We start from the raw sequence: 16827 nt of genomic DNA on the forward strand, positions 1-16827 counted from the left end.
AAACATGAAAATGTTAGTGGAAAATTTTATAAAGATAACTGTTACATAATAATAAAGGATAATAGTTGACTGATACACACTATTTTAAAAAACAGTATAGGTCTTCTCCCCCCACCCTCTGACTCCCTAAGTAACATAATTAGGTTAATGAAATCTGTTGTTTTGAAAGACTAGTATATATCAACCTATAATCCTCTGAATTATATTGTCATAAGTTATCATTTTTTTGAGATTTCTACAATCATAAATTGTTGCACAAAATTGTTTGTTGCACTTGCTTAATTTGTATACATGATGGAAAATAAGATGCCAGATATAAAAATGCAAAAAGAAAAAATCTCTCTATCCAGTTAATTCATATTTTTCATTGTGGTACTGCTGATAACACTTAACCAGGCTTTAAACCCATGGGAAGCAAGGCAAAGATTATATAATCACATAGTTGTAAGATCAATGTATTGCTTAGATCATTATAAAGAGTGGCACAAATTGAGACTATTTTTATTGAGAATTAATTTTTGATGTAGTGTTCATATTCATTTGATAAGAAGAATATACCACTTGTAGTTATGATGAGTTAATGCTTCCAGAAACATTGAATGTGTAAAAATTTTAAAAAGTCAATGCTTTGTGACCTCTTGATTGCGCCCATAAAATTTAAGGATGTGATTGTATCTGGGCCACTTTGAAGGTTTAGGCAAAGAAACCATGGAATATTTAATGGACTTAGAAATGCAGCACATTTGGTCTCAGACTCTGGGGTATGTTGGAGGCATTATTGATGTGGGTGTTTTGCAAAGCAGAGATATAGAATGTTCATTTGAGTTTTATCAAATAGTAAATGAAAGAGACTTAATAACACTGATATCTCATTAGTACATTAATATTGGCCTGATTATTGTTAAATTTAAAAATAAAGACATATAGGTGCTAAGTAAATTTATGTACCAGACAATATCATCTTGATTTATAATTGTGTGTATATTTTTAATCTTAGAGTACACTTTCAGACATAGTAATAGAACAGATACTCACAAATGCATGCTTTCTTTAAAACTATTAATCTCAGTATCGAGCAGACAAACCAAACAGCTTGTATTGAAAGTAGAAATGTAATTGGCCTGTTTGGAGAAAGTCTACTAGAGTAACAGTCACGAGATTCAACATGCAAGTGCCATCATGATGAATGTTTACAACACCTTTTTGAGAGCCAATTATACTGTTTTTTTTGTGTGTGTGCAGGAACTGGGGATCAGCCAGATCACTTGTATGCACAAAGCTGCTGTGGATCTGTCTTTCAAACAAGAGCTGCAGAAAACGCTATAGCAAGATTGAAGCTTTATCCACTCTGGTAAGAGAAGCTTTCTTTTTCTTTGCTATGGTGAGAGTTTGATAAGAAATCTTTTTAAACCGTAATGTGGTCAGGGAGAGGAGACTCTGTTATATAAGTCAGAAAATGTTTTTTCTTTGAAATATTTTTTTCACTATGCTTTGTGCCTTTATGTTATAGCAAGATAAAACTGAAACACTAAGTCATATTGCACATGTTAAATTTGTATTGGACATAGGGGAGTCTTAAACTACTCTTCTGTTGAGTGAAATGTGAGGTCATTTTATGTTCATACTGTAGATCTCCTGGACAGCACGAAGTGAAGAAAGATTGGTATTCTAATACCATGGCTGAGAGTGAATCTTGTGTTTAACTTTTCCCCTGACCAATGGTGTTATTAATTCCCAGGAGCTCACCACCACCAAACTCGGCCTTTGGATTCACTTGCATATTTTTTTGACCACTCTAATCTCTTTCTATATTTAAAATTGGAAAAGCTGGGGATTATTCTGGATGAGTTTATTTGAATAGTTTTCTCACTTTAGCTCTAAAGACTGTAACTGTGCACATATATACAAAGTACAAAATTTTGTTTTTCATGTAATTTCTTCAGCCTGTAATGTGCTTCAACATTTGTATGAGAATCTCTACGTATTATAAACTATCTGAATTCATATCAGTCTAAAATGACAATAAATATTGAGAGCATATACAAGTATATAAATATGTACATGTATATAAGTAACATTTGACATGAAGAAAATTAATTTTAGATAATTACACATTTGCATATTAAAGCAATGTAATCCCTATGGAAATTTATAGCTTTTAATTTTCATTTATATGACCCTTCCTTTTCATTTTCTTGGTAAACTTTAGTTCAGAAAACAATAACATAAATATCAAAAAGACTTTATAACGAAACAGCTACATTTGAAGATACATTACTTTTTAAATAAACTTGTATGATTCAGATTTTATTCTTTTTAAGTTGCTCAGTTACATCCATGTTTTAATTTATACATACATCTATGAAATTTAAATACGATTATTTTCAGGAGTTTACACCAGGATAGGCTTCCAGGCTTCAAAGTTACAAGCAGCTTGCCATGTCTGTCTAATAGGTTGCAATAAAAATTCATGCTTATCTGATAACTTCAATAGGTATTTATTGATTATGTACATTGCTGAAAGCTTTGAGGAGAGGAAATAAGTAGCTTAACTAAATGAAACATAACATCTGTATAGATTTAATGAGGATTTAACATATATGCATAAAAATAACAAATTCATAGTGAAGGTTTGGCTAAGGACAAATAGTAAAGTCAGGAGGAGTCAGTAATGACAATGAATACAATGAGACTTATTTTTTCAGATGTAAAAAATAATTCTATGCTTTAATGCATAAGCTTACAAAACTTTAGCAATGCCATTTTCCCCTTGTTCTGCCCTCATTTAAATTATGCATGCATTCAATTCAACCCATTTGAAATCTTTACCTGTTTACCTTGCACTGAAAGAAATACAGACAGTCTTGCCTCCGAAAGAGATTCTAGTTTAAAGGAGAGCTAAGGGAAATAAGTCAGTAACTATGTTACCATGAATCCATGTAGTTAAAAAAAAAAAAAAAAAAAAAAAGTATTTGCTTTAAATTTCTGTGGTTTCTGCACTCTTAAAGACTCTTGTTGCTATAGGCACATGCAGCAAGCAACAACATAAAGTATCAATTCCCTTAGTGTATATCTTTCCAACTTTTAAGTGAATCTCAGACAGAAAAAAAATCCTTCTAGGGTAAGAACCACATTTAATGGTATATATACGTGTGTGTGTGTGTATGTATGCACACACATATATAGTTATATCATATATATATAGTTATAAATATATGTGTGTGGTTTTTTTTTCTTTTCATTGTTATCTTCACGTTTAGGAACTACAATTGTTAATATACACACACATGCTTTAGTTTGGAAGATAGGAAAGAGAAGCGAGTATAGCATCTCTACCCCCCTGATGAGTTTGGCACAGCAGGATATCCTACCATTTTCTACTTTTGTGCCTTTGCTTTTGCTATTCATCTTGAGAACGCTGCTTTTTCTACTGTCTCTTGTCTACGTTCTACCTGAACTATATGGCTCAGACTAGAGGCTGCTTTATATGAAGATATCTTCCTGTCAAGCCTCATACCCACTCCAGGGAAAATGATTTATTTCATTTGGGAATTTTCTTATAACTTCGATTTTATGAAACAAAAAGTTTACAAATAGGATGCAAATTCATTGCTTTCTAATTGTAAACAAAATGAGACAGTTTTGTTATACTTTCTTTCCTTTTAGATATATTTTAAGAAATCTGCTTTTTAGAGAGATATTTTGTAGAAAAAATTTTATTACTCTTCAAATTTTCTTTGCTTCGTTCATTCTCCTTTTCTTATAGTTGATAAAGTTGCTTTCCATTTCACTGAGAAGATACAGATCATTTAATGGGTTCCCCTGTGTTCTTTTGCCTCCAAATCTACAAAGCTTACCTCCCAATCTGCCCTCATACTGCTCTTCTTTCGTTTATTTATAATGGGAAGAAGTATCCCAACTTGCATTACCCCAACTTCCATCTCTTCTACTTGTGACTTCTCAGGTATACTCCTCTGCCTGATAAATATTTTTATTCCAAATATTTACCTCTATTTTCTCCATGAAGTTGTTCCCATTAAACACCTCTTGATATTTACTACACATCTCTACCAATATTTGGCTGGGACTACATACCCTCTCTAAATACCATCCATGTATCTGCTACTTCACAAAAACATCCAAAATGGTTTTTTTGTTGTTGTTGTTTTGGTTTTTTTCCAGATACCATTTCCATATCTTTGCCTTCATTTTTCTTTAAATTTGCACAATCCTCGTGATTCTTCCAAATTTTCTGAGGTAGTTACATTATTTTCTTGTTGCTAAGTCCACTCAGTTTTCTTGGTTTCCTACCAGTATTTAAAAGGTGACTATTCAATTCCTTTTGAGATAGTTTTTCCTTTACCTCCTTAACACTCTCCTATTTTTTTTTTTCTTTTCTCTTTCTCTTTCTTTGGTAGCTTTTTCTTCGAGTGGAGTACACTTTTAAGCGTTCCTCAGGACACAATAATGAACCTAATACTTCCTCTGTCTCTCTCTCTCTGTCTCGCTCTTTCCTCTTCTCTCTATAGTCTTTATTTCTATAGTTATTTAAAATATCAGCAGTCTTACAGCATAACCCTATAGCATGTATCAATTGTTGGATGCATTCCTTGATTCCATGTGGATACAGATGACACTTTTTAGTGTACAATGGTGCAAAGGTAATACGTATTCAATAGAAAGTGGTATGATACCCTCTTGAAGTGCAGGGTAGCAGCAGCAAGCTGCAGCTCCCAGTCAGTCACTCAATCATGATGGGAAATAATCGATACTCTACAGTATACTGTGTTGCCAGACAAGTTTGCCCAACTGTAGGCTAACAGAGGCATTCTGAGAACATTTATGATAGGTGAGGCTAAGCTATGATGTTCAGTTGGTTCAGTATGTTAAGTGCATTTTTAACTTATAGCATTTTTAACTTATAATGGGTTTATTGGAAAACAACACCATTGTAAATGGAGGACCATCAGTATACTTGTCAAGGGAGATTTGGGGTCAAGCAGTGAAAACACCCTCTCTCCTGGAAATATATTTGCTTAGGTTTTACCATGTTTTTATTTTGATGTGTCCCTAGCACTCTAAGATGCTTTCCAGGAAGCCCACTCTGTCCTTACCTCACAGGGAACTCTAAGGAAAATGGTATGGTTAAACCACTCAGATCCAAATAGAACCAAAGAAAAGAGGCAGAGACCATAGTAACAAGAGTGGATCATGGTGGAACCTCTGTGTTCCTGCTAGCTGTGGTGCCCAATTGCAGATACCAGTCAACCTCATAGCCAACATGCAGTACAGAGTAAGGTGTCTTCAAAAGCATGATGAAAAGTTTCACCTAGTTTGAGTCCCTATATGCTTTTTAACTCACCCCACCTCGGGGACCACCCCAACAATTCTGCCTAAGCAAGGACATGCCCATCTCCTCCCTCTTTGAAGAAATGAAGGGGCTAGACCAGCTAAACTTGGCAACTTAACAAGCAGCAGCTTTACTCAGCCAAGAAACACTCCTAGTGACTTTGCCCAGGCAAGGAACTTCCCAATTCTGTGAATTTTAAAGAAGCAAATGGGCTAAACCTACTTAACCCAGAAAATCATGTAGTATCTTCACTCCACATATAAGCCCTCCCGAGGAGTCCATCCAAATAAGAAGACTTCCATCTTCACGCATCTCAGAAAATTATAGGGTCTAGATCTGCTAGGGATGATGTTGGGAGTTCTCAAATCCTCTCAACATAGCCAAAAAACCACTTCATGGCTCCACATTCACAGGGAGGACATCCTTAATTGTGTATTTCTAAGGACCATAGCCTCTGGATCCACCTGTCCAGAGTAGTGACTCCACCTAACCTTGGAGTCCAGCCTCCAGCCCTGCCCAACTTCAGGTCACCAATAACATAATTGACTGACCAGAGTACATATCTTGTGACTGACCTCAAAATCCATCACAGTACTCACCCAGCAACTCCACTTTATAGTCAAACAAAGCCAGTGTTCCCATAGGACATCAGAGTCCAAAGAGCAACCCCACCCAAACAAAGTCAATGGCGCACTAACTAGAGATCTCATGGAAAGCTCTGCCTCCCCAAGGAGGTCACCAGCCAGCTTTTCCAAAATCAGAGGCTAGATTAAATAATGCATGTGTATCCCTGCCAGAGAACACCTGTAAAGGCCAAGAAAGGGGCTATTCCCTCAAATGCGCAGACAACATAAGGACACAGGATTATGAAGAATCAAGGAATCATGACACCTCCAAAAGAAGCTAATAAAGCTTCAATAATGAACCCTAAAGAAATAGAGATCTAGAAATTGGTAGCAGATAAATCAAAATAATACTAAAAAAGATGTTCCATGAAGTACCAGAAAATATGAATATAAAATTTAGTAAAATTTGAAAAAATATACAAAATTGCAAGAAGTTAGACAAATAGAAACAATAGGAAAGAACCAGACAGAAATCTTAGAGATGAAGAATACAATGACTGAAATGAAAAATTCAATAGAAAAGTGGAGCAGAAAGATAAAGGAATATAGTTTACAGTAATTATGGGACACCATCAAGAGATTAAACTTTCACATAATAGGAGTTCCAGAAAGATATAAATGATAATAAAGGCAATAAAACATATTTAAAGAAATAATGGTTAAAAACTTTTCTTGTCTGGGATAGATGCCAATAACCAGATACAGAAAGAATGAAGGTCTTCAATCAAATTCAACCCAAAGAGAAGCACAACTAGGCATATAATAACGAAACAATCAAAAATCAAAGACAAGAAAAACTTCTGAGGACAACTGATAAGAAACACATCATATATGAAAGAGTATGAATATTACTATCAGATACTATCAGAATAATATCTCAACGGAAAGTCTTCAGGCCAAGAGAGAGTGGAATCATGTAGTCAGATTTCTGAAAGAGAAAAACAAAAACAAAAGCATACCAACCATAAATATTTTATTCATCCAGACGGAAAATCAGCAAGGAAACATTGGACTTGAACATTTTATATTTAATGGACCTAACAGAGATAAACAAAATATTTCATCTAACCACAACAGTATATACATTCTACTCAAGCACACACAAAAAAACATTTTTCAGAATAGATCACATGCTAAGGTGCAAAGCAAGTCTCAGCAAATTTTTAAAAATATAAATTATATCAAATATATTTCTAAACACAATTGTTTGAAACAAAATTCATAACAGAAGTAATTTTAGAAAATTCACAAATATATGGAAATTAAGCAACATGATCCTGAACAACCAAAAGGTCATTGAAGCAATTAAAATGAAAATTTTTTTAAAAGTCTTGAGACAAACACAAATGGAAACACAACACATTAAATCTATGTGATACAGCAAAAGCAGTTCTAATAGCAAAGTTCTTGCAATAGGTACCTACAACAAAAAAAAGAAGAAAAAGATCTCAAATAAACCACGTAATATTATACCTTAAGGAACTATTAATAGAAAAAGAACAAACTAGGCCCAAAGTTAGCATATGGGAAAAAATAATAAAGAGTGAATTAGAAAAGAAAATGAAATAAAGACTAGAAAAACAGCGTAAGAGATAAAAAAAAGGAACTCATTTTTTGAAAAGAAACAAAATTGTCAAACTTTAGCTAGAATAACTAAAAAAGACAGAACATTCAAATAAAATCAGAAATGAAAAAGTAGACATTATAACAGGTACCACAGAAATAAAAAGGATGTAAGAAAATACTATTGACAATTGTATGCCAAAAAATTGGATATTGTATAAGAAATGGATAAATTCCTAGACACATACAACCTACCAGGACTGAATCATTAGTAAACAGAAAATCTGAACAAACTATTAACAAGGGAATATAATAAGAAAAGGTCTCCCAGCAAGAAAAGACCAGGACCTTATGCCCTAACAGCTGAATTCTATCAAACATTTAAAGAAAGCAGATACCAATCCTCAAACTCTTTCAAAAAGTCAAAGAGGAGAGACTGGGAGTGGTAGCTCATGTCTGTAATCCCAACACTTTTGGAGGCCGAGGTAAGCAGATCACATGACAAAAAGCCTTTTCAAAAAAAAAAAAAACAAAACAAAACACAAAAATTAGCCTGGCATGGTGGCACATGCCTGTAGTGTCAGGTACTGAGCCCCGCTTTTCAGAGATTCTTTTCTATTATGCTCTGCAATCTTGCTCTCTGTAGATACATGGTTAAGAATGAGTACATTAGGATCAGAGAGGCTTAGTTCAAACCCTACTTATATTACTTGCCAGTTGTTAGGAACTTGAGCAATTAGACTGTACACTCTGCATTTCCTCATCTTTAGCATGGAGATAATAACATCTATTTTATATAATTAAATGAAATAATCTAAATAAATAATTCGATCTTAAAATGTATGTAATATCTGCATTGTTTATTCCTGTAATCTGATATTTTAATTTGAGCCAATGATTTTATACAATATTAGCTTTTTTTTTTTTTTTTTGGTTGTTGTTGTGGTTTTGTTGTTGTTGTTTTTGAAATTGAGTCTCGCTCTGTCTCCCAGGCTGGAGTGCAGGGGCGCGATCTCAGCTCACAGTAACCTCTGCCTCCTGGGTTCAAGCGATTCTCCTGCCTCAGCTTCCTGAGTAGCTGGGACTACAGGCACCTGACACCACGCCCGGCTAATTTTGTGTATTTTTAGTAGAGAAGGGGTTTCACTGTGTTAGCCAGGATGGTCTCGATCTCCTGACCTCGTGATCCGCCCGCCTCAGCCTCCCAAAGTGCTGGGATAACAGGCATGAGCCACCGCGCCCAGCCTATATTAGCTTTTAAATATTCCATGTGAATGGAAATGTTCACCTTTTATGACATTTTAGAGAACATATGGCAATGATATACTTCATTTCCACAAGTATAAATGGAATGGAGTTTCTTTTTTGGGCAAACTAAGAATGTGACTACTAAGGATGTGAAAGCTTATCTTCCTGAATGGATAAGAGGGTGTGTGCATATGTGCATGTGTGTGCGAAAGTGTTTGTGTCTGTGTGTGTAAGGTGGATGGGAGAATGAAATAATTCTATAATTTAATCAAAATTATGATTCATTAAGTACAGAAGCATGATATTATTAACTTTTCCTTTTGAAAAAATGAAAAGTGAAAAGAAAATATATATTATAATTATAATATTTATAATTATCTTAATTAAAATTGTTAGCACATTTCAAACTCTATTAATGTAGCATTATAATATAATGCATAATACTCTCTACCTCTCCAGTAATTAGACAGTCAAAGTCAGAGCAACAGTACTATGAAATACATGTCCATTTATGTGTAAATGTAGAATGGAAGCTTCAAAGCTGCCCACTAAAGGTAGTAGGACTTTCGGGAAACACACACTTTTCCCTCCAAGAAGCATATAGAGCAAACCTATAACAATAGTATCCCAAACCTGTGATGGCCTTTCTTTCACCAATACCTCCTTCTCTTGTTAACTGACATTAATAAGGCATGGACACTTAAATAGGACAATGGTGTAAGAGGGTCTGAGCAGGATACTTAGATGTGATTTCTCTTTTTATCTTGAACTTGTAGTCATGCCTTTATATAGCACTGAATGGAGTATGCATTTGGAGCAGAGGCTTTGAATCAATCTACCTGGGTTCCAGAAACATTTCTGCTGCAGGTTAGCTGAATTAGCCTGAGCAATTGCCTCACGTCCCTAAGCCTTTGTTTCCTTATTTGTATAAGGTGAATGATACTTTATTATACATATGATTGTTATTTTTTATATGTGAAAATAACTGAGAAGATAAATGTGTTTATTATAGTGTCTTGTGCCTTATAAATGATCAGTATATGATAATTATAATTTTACTCTTATAGTTCACCGTCTACTTTTCTCAATATCTAGTAATAAGGCAGAAAACTTGTGAGCCAATCGGTAAACGAATGGCAGTGTAAGGTTTTCCATTTTCTTGAGTTAAAAGTACACACTAATACTCTAAGGACATTGCTGAAATAGATTTTACCCAGAGAGTCAATGACTGATGGACCACACATTCAGAGGAGACTTGTTAAGGGGCAGATGCCATAGTATACTACCTATTTGGATGACTGCAAAATAAATTGTATCCTTCTAACATAGTTTTTAAGTGAAATATACTCAGATATTTAAATATGTATATTGCATTAACATAGTTTGCTTCTATCATAAAAAGAGGAAAACTTTTTAATTTTTAGTTTATTGAGATAAAATATATCATGAGCATACTCTGGACTGGAGTATGTGATTATTAATATTGGCATAAATTATTTTAATTATTAATTTTATTAAAACACTATTTAAATATTAAAAGACAGTAAGTCATTTGCAAATTAAAAGAAATAATCAGAATGAGTTTTTAGTTATACAAATATAAGTTAATATCCATTCATTCATCTTGGAAATACCCAAGATATTGGTAAAGTTATATGCATGCAATATTTCAGTCTTCTCATTGGAAAGGGATCATCATGTAATTTGCTTTGCTGGCTGGTGCAAGATTTTGACTGGTGCAAGATTTTGGAGCCAAAGGCATTAGAAAATGTTCTCAATACTATCTGAAGCTTAACAGTGCTAGGATGCAAGTAGTCAAATGGAGGTATGATACGTATAACCGTATGGTAATTTGTTTTTTCATTGCTATAAAGATACTACTGGAGACTGCGTAATTTATTAATAAAACAAGTTTAATTGACTGACAGTTCTGGATGGCTGCAGAGGCCTCAGGAAACTTACAATTATGGCAGAAAGTGAAGGAGTAGCAAGGTACGTCTTACGTGTTGGCAGGAGAGAGAGAACAAGAGAGCAAGAGCGAGGAAGTGCTACACTTTTAAACTATCAGATCTCGTGAGAACTCACTCACTATCATGGGAACATCACGGGGTAAACACCTCCCATGATCCAATCACTTCCCACCAGGTCCCTCCCTCAATACGTGGGGATTACAATTAGAGATGAGGTTTGGGTGGGGACACAGAGCCAAACCATATTAAACAGTTTTGAAAATATCAAGTCAGTGTATTTCTCATTCTCCTTAAATTATGATGAAAGACTGCATAGTGTAATGTTCAGAGCAAGAAATCTGGAGCCACCACGTTGCTACCTAGGCTTGAACTCAGATTCTATCACTTAATGGGTATGGGAATTTGAATAAGGTACTTTATCTCACGCTAGACTTATTTTAAAATGTGGGGTCAGGCACGGTGACTCATGCCTGTTATCCCAGCAGTTTGGGAGGCTGAGGCAGGTGGATCATGAGGTTAGAAGATCAAGATCATCCTGGATAACATGGTGAAACCCTGTCTCTATTAAAAATACAAAAAATTATACGGGCGTTGTGGCACGCACCTGTAGTCCCAGCTACATGGGAGGGTGAGGCAGGAGAATCGCTTGAACCCTGGAGGCGGAGGTTGCAGTGAACCGAGATATCCCACCACTGCACTCCAGTCTGGGTGTCAGAGCGAGACTCTGTCTAAAGTATATATATATACACACACACATATGTATACATGTACACACACACACACACACACACACATATATATAATAGTACCTCCTTTATTGGGTTGTTATAAGAATTAATTGATTTAATCAATATGTTCTTAGAATAGTGTTTGGCATAAGAGATTAAGCTCTATATAAGTATTTATAATGCAGATGCTATTCATGCTGCCCAGTCATCCCCACTTAGGAATCAATGGATTTCATTACTTCAGAGGCTGGGGAGGTATTATTTAGAACAGTCACCCATTGCTCAGATCTGACTCTGAAACTAGTTTGGTGAGTGAATTGGTGGAATGGTACCCTTGAATCCTAACAGTTAAATATAATTTTTAAGAAGTATATAGCCAGCCGGGCGCGGTGGCTCAAGCCTGTAATCCCAGCACTTTGGGAGGCGGAGATGGGCGGATCACGAGGTCAGGAGATCGAGACCATCCTGGCTAACACGGTGAAACCGCGTCTCTACTAAAAAAATACAAAAAACTAGCTGGGCGAGGTGGCGGGCGCCTGTAGACCCAGCTACTCGGGAGGCTGAGGCAGGAGAATGGCGTAAACCCGGGAGGCGGAGCTTGCAGTGAGCTGAGATCCGGCCACTGCACTCCAGCCTGGGGGACAGAGCGAGACTCTTGTCTCAAAAAAAAAAAAAAAAGAAAAAAGAAAAAGAAAGAAAAAAAAGTATATAGCCAACATTTTTTCATATCAAAAGAAAGGTAAGACATTTTATTTCAGGCAAAAAAAGAACACTGAATAAAACATAAGAGAGGTTCTAACCAAATGGAGGAGGCATAGTGCACTCCCTGTGATGACTGGAAGAGTAGGGGACAAAAATCTAAAGAGAAGGCTAAACCTTTTAACAGCAACAATGCAACAATCAGCACTATTAAGATTCTTCTTTTACAGGTGACAAAATGGAGGTTTAAAGATGTTAATAGGTGGCTGCGATGATTCTGGAACCTAGGTTCTTCTAATTTTAAACACAATGCTTCTAATTTTTATTTCCTTCTATCAAAGGTTTTATTATATATGTTGGTTAACAAAGTTTAAACTATGAAGAGAGATCTCTCTTTAATTTGCATTCTTACATCCTTACACAAATAATCAGGCCTTTTCTGTGTGTGATTTGCTAACCTATACTAACAAAACTTAGTTTTGCAAATATTTCCAAGTGGAAGATTTTGTATCTCTCGAAAGCATAGTCACACCTATTTTCCCTATGTCCTACCCCTTTGAGGCTCCTTTTAAAAATATCTATCTTGTGTATGGCTCTAAATAGATGCATTTTTAAAAAAGATCTTTATTTTTGCTTTCTCATTATTGACCAAGAGAGTGCCAATTCTAAAGTGAAGAATCACACTAATAGTTCCTTACATGTAAGACATTATGAATGGATAATAATGTAATGTAATGTTCAATACATTATGAATGGATATTTTACACATCAAGTTTTGGACTTTTCTGGTTTTTATTTTCAATTCTTTCTACTATGAGTCATTTCCAGTATCATTAAACTAAAATTATATTAAAATATAATTCAATTATTACACTATATGCCCTGTACACACACACATACATTTATACATGTACATGTGCTATACATGCAAACATTTGCACACAAATACTCAATAGAATAAACTGTATAGTAGATAGTCAAAGTTTTAGTTGTTCTATCATAGAAAATTCCATTACTGTTGGTAAAATTGTAAACACTATTGTTACCTTATGTTTTCTGAGACTTCTTAGTTTTTTCTTTAGAGTACTCACATGCTAACATATTCCATAATTATATGTTAGATGACAATAATAGTATTGCTTCATAGATGTCAAAGTATTTAATATTTAATAGTGTTTTATTTAATGCACCCTGACTCTATGATGCAGTGAAATATATAAAGTTTTGATACAAATAGAAATTTTTTTTTAGTGTTACAACATTCAATAATTAAGTAATATAATAAAATTAAGAGTAATTTACATTCAAGCAAACAGTACAGGCAAAGAAAGAGTTGCAAAAGAAATCTCAGAAAACAGCTGATTTTCTAATTCTACTTGCATCTCTTTTGTGTCTATGCTCAGAAAGCTCATTTTATTCTGATGTTTGTGCAGATTATTTTCTGCCCATTCTACATCTTTCTTCCTCCACTATACAACAAAATGAATAGGCGATAGCTCTCTGCACTTGACACTGGTGGGAAAGATTAGTAGGAATGTTGACTATGACATATCAGATATGTTAAGCCCTTGCTGGAGAGATGCAGTGCAGAAAAACTGGTTTGTCATGGTAACCAAAATACTCTGGTTTTTTTTCCAGAATAAGATACAGCAATTTCAGAAGAGTATATTGAAATGGAAACTAATTACCAGTACAATTACATTTTAAATTATTCTACAATATCTTTATTGAATTGTGTCACATTAGCTAGAATATTGACCCATGTTATTTTATGAAAAGGAAATAGAGGCCGGGCACGGTGGCTCACGCCTGTAATCCCAGCACTTTGGGAGGTTGAGGAGGGCGGATCACGAAGTCAGGATATCGAGACCATCCTGGCTAACACGGTGAAACCCCCTCTCTACTAAAAATACAAAAAATTACAAAAACAAAATGACGGGCGCCGTCCATAGTCTCAGCTACTTGGGAGGCTGAGGCGGGAGAATGGCGTAAACCCGGGAGGTGGAGCTTGCAGCGAGAGGAGATCGCGCCACTGAACTCCAGCGTGGGCGACAGAGCGAGACTAGGTCTCAAAAAAAAAAAAAAAAAAAAAAAAAAAAAAAAAATATATATATATATATATATATATATATATAAATTTTGTGATTCTTTTTAAATGTTATGATTCTTTTTAAATCAAAATTTAAATTGTAATTTAAATTCTTTTAAAATTCTTTGTAAATTTAATTTGAGATTCTTTTTAAATTTAAATCGCATAGGCATGAGAATTGATTTTAAAATGTCATTTCTTTGACACAGAAGTTGCATGTTGGCCATTAGATTTAGTCTACAGCACATTCTTACAACCAGAGATATTGGTTTGCTTTTGTTTTTATAAGCTATAGCAAATTTTAAGATGTCAAGGGTTGAAAAATGATAGTTTTCCAAATGCATGACTGTTTCAGCGTTATTGAAGTTATTTTAACTGATCTGTGAGTAAATTTTGAAAATAAATTAGTTTCTCGTAAGTGTATTTTTAATAATTAAGGCAACAATCCAGGACTTCTTATAGTTCCAAGGTTTTGAACAGTGGCTATGTACTTGCTGACAGAATTTTGTACTTCAGTTAACCTTGTGTTTAAGCTAGGGTGAGAGAAGGAGTAAAGAAGGATAGGAGTGGTTAAAGGGTAGATTTGAGTAAAAAGGTTTTGGGATGGTTGAATATTTAATATTAATGCTATCTCCATTTTTTTAGAGTTGTGTCCTCCTTGATTTTCATCATTCTGTCAATTTGTATCATTCTGTCTTATCTTTGAATAAAACCCCATTTCTAAGCCTAGATTCAAGGAAAACATATTTTGTAACAAACCACTAGTAAGTAACCTAGTTTCTCTGCCTAAACTGATTTTATCATACATTTAAGAAGTTGAGTGTGACTCTTCAGAATGACTTACAAATGAAGACTTACAGTTTCTGCTTATGCTTCAAATTTATATACTTTTTATTTTCTTGACTATGTACTAGATACACGATATGTGGGACTTACATTTTTCTCTTTACATTTTACATTTGGTTTTTAATCCAAAGTTTTGTTTGTTTGTTTGAGACACAGTCTCTCTCTGTCGCCCAAGCTGGAGTGCAGTGGGGCGATCTCGGCTCACTGGAACTTCTGCCTCCTGGGTTTAAGCGATTCTTCTTCCTCAGTCTCCCTGAGTGGCTTTTATTATAGGCACCTGCCACCATGCCTGGCAAATTTTTGTACTTTTAGTAGAGAGGGGGTTTCACCATGTTGACAAGGCTGATCTTGAACTCCTGACCTCAAGTGATCCGCCTGCCTCGGCCTCCCAAAATCCTGGGACTACAAGTGTGAGCCATGGCACCCAGAGAATCCAAGGTCTTTTAAAAAACATAGGCTGCTTGGCAAATCATTAAATAGGGTTATTTGGGAAAAAGTATACCTCTGGAAAAAGACAGATTTTTGAGAACCAAAGGTATGAGCCTCAGTTTAATCAATCAATATGTAAAGAACAATGAATTTGATGAATGTACCATGCGCCTAACTTCTGCAAATCTAAATGTCACTTTACCAGCAAGGGGTAGAACAATTATCTGAACCATAGGTATAGCCTAAACAATTTTGTGTGTGTGTAATTTATTATCTGATCATTAATACTATTACATAGAAATGCTCAATTTTACTTCTATCCTGTAGAGACATTCAAAAGTCAGCAAAAGCCAGGACAAAGAAGATCCAAGTTTAAAGGTGTGTATTCTACTTTCCAAAGAGGCTACTCAAATTCTACCTCACATTAAAGTTTGATTGGTTCACAATGTCTCACTATATTTTATTACTCTAAAAGGAATTTTGAAATGTGAACCAATTTGAAAGGAATGCAGCATAACTTCTATAATTCAGATTTTACCAGAAAAATTATATATATATATATATATATATATATATATATATAGAGAGAGAGAGAGAGAGAGAGAGAGAGAGAGAGAGAGAATATGTATTCTTGTTTTTTATGGCCAAACTGTTCAAGTAGCAGCTATATGGAACTGGATATATTTCTAAACTAAAGTTGTTTTAAACTATAATATTAGGAATCTTGGAATGAAAGTTGTTATACATCTCAAAGCAAAATGTGGTTTTTAAAGTACTATGAATTTTTATATGGTTTATTTCTTATGGAGCTGAACTGGTAGTATTTGCAATTCATCTCAGCAATGACTTCATATTATGAGCTGCTAAGACGTGGCCCAGCCTATTTTGTGGTACTATAAATATTGCAAATTTAGAGAACCAAGGAATAGTCTTGCTACCTATGCATTAGCTTAAACAGTAAACACTTGCAAAATGTATTTTTAATATATTTTTTAAAATTTTCTTTATGAGACAGGATCTTGCTTTGTAGCCCAGACTGCAGTGTAGTGGCACAATCATAGTTCACTGCAGCCTTTAACTCCTGGGCTCACTTCCGCCTCAAGAGTAACTGGGGCTGCAGGCACATGCCAACATGCTTCGCTAATTTTTAAAAATCTTTCTTAGAGACAAAAGTTTTTGCCGTGTTGCCCAGGGTGGTCTCAAACTCCTGGCGTCAAACAATTCCCTCACCCCACCCTCCCAAAGTGCTGGGATTATGAGTGTGAGCCACCACACCAGG

General features: G+C 34.9%; 1 protein-coding gene across 4 annotated transcripts in view; it reads left to right on the plus strand.

Moving 5' to 3' along the window:
• LOC105473258 (MGAT4 family member C) overlaps nucleotides 1–16827 on the plus strand; it is a 935225-nt gene that overhangs the window by 427771 nt on the left and 490627 nt on the right. For all 4 annotated transcript variants that reach the window (XM_071071338.1, XM_071071335.1, XM_071071336.1 and 1 more), the window contains one exon: nucleotides 1243–1351. The gene's annotated coding sequence lies outside the window, so the exon portion shown is untranslated. The remainder of the gene's footprint in view (nucleotides 1–1242; nucleotides 1352–16827) is intronic.

The sequence above is a fragment of the Macaca nemestrina genome, chromosome 10, assembly GCF_043159975.1.
Source record: "Macaca nemestrina isolate mMacNem1 chromosome 10, mMacNem.hap1, whole genome shotgun sequence".
Classification (NCBI taxonomy): domain Eukaryota; kingdom Metazoa; phylum Chordata; class Mammalia; order Primates; family Cercopithecidae; genus Macaca; species Macaca nemestrina.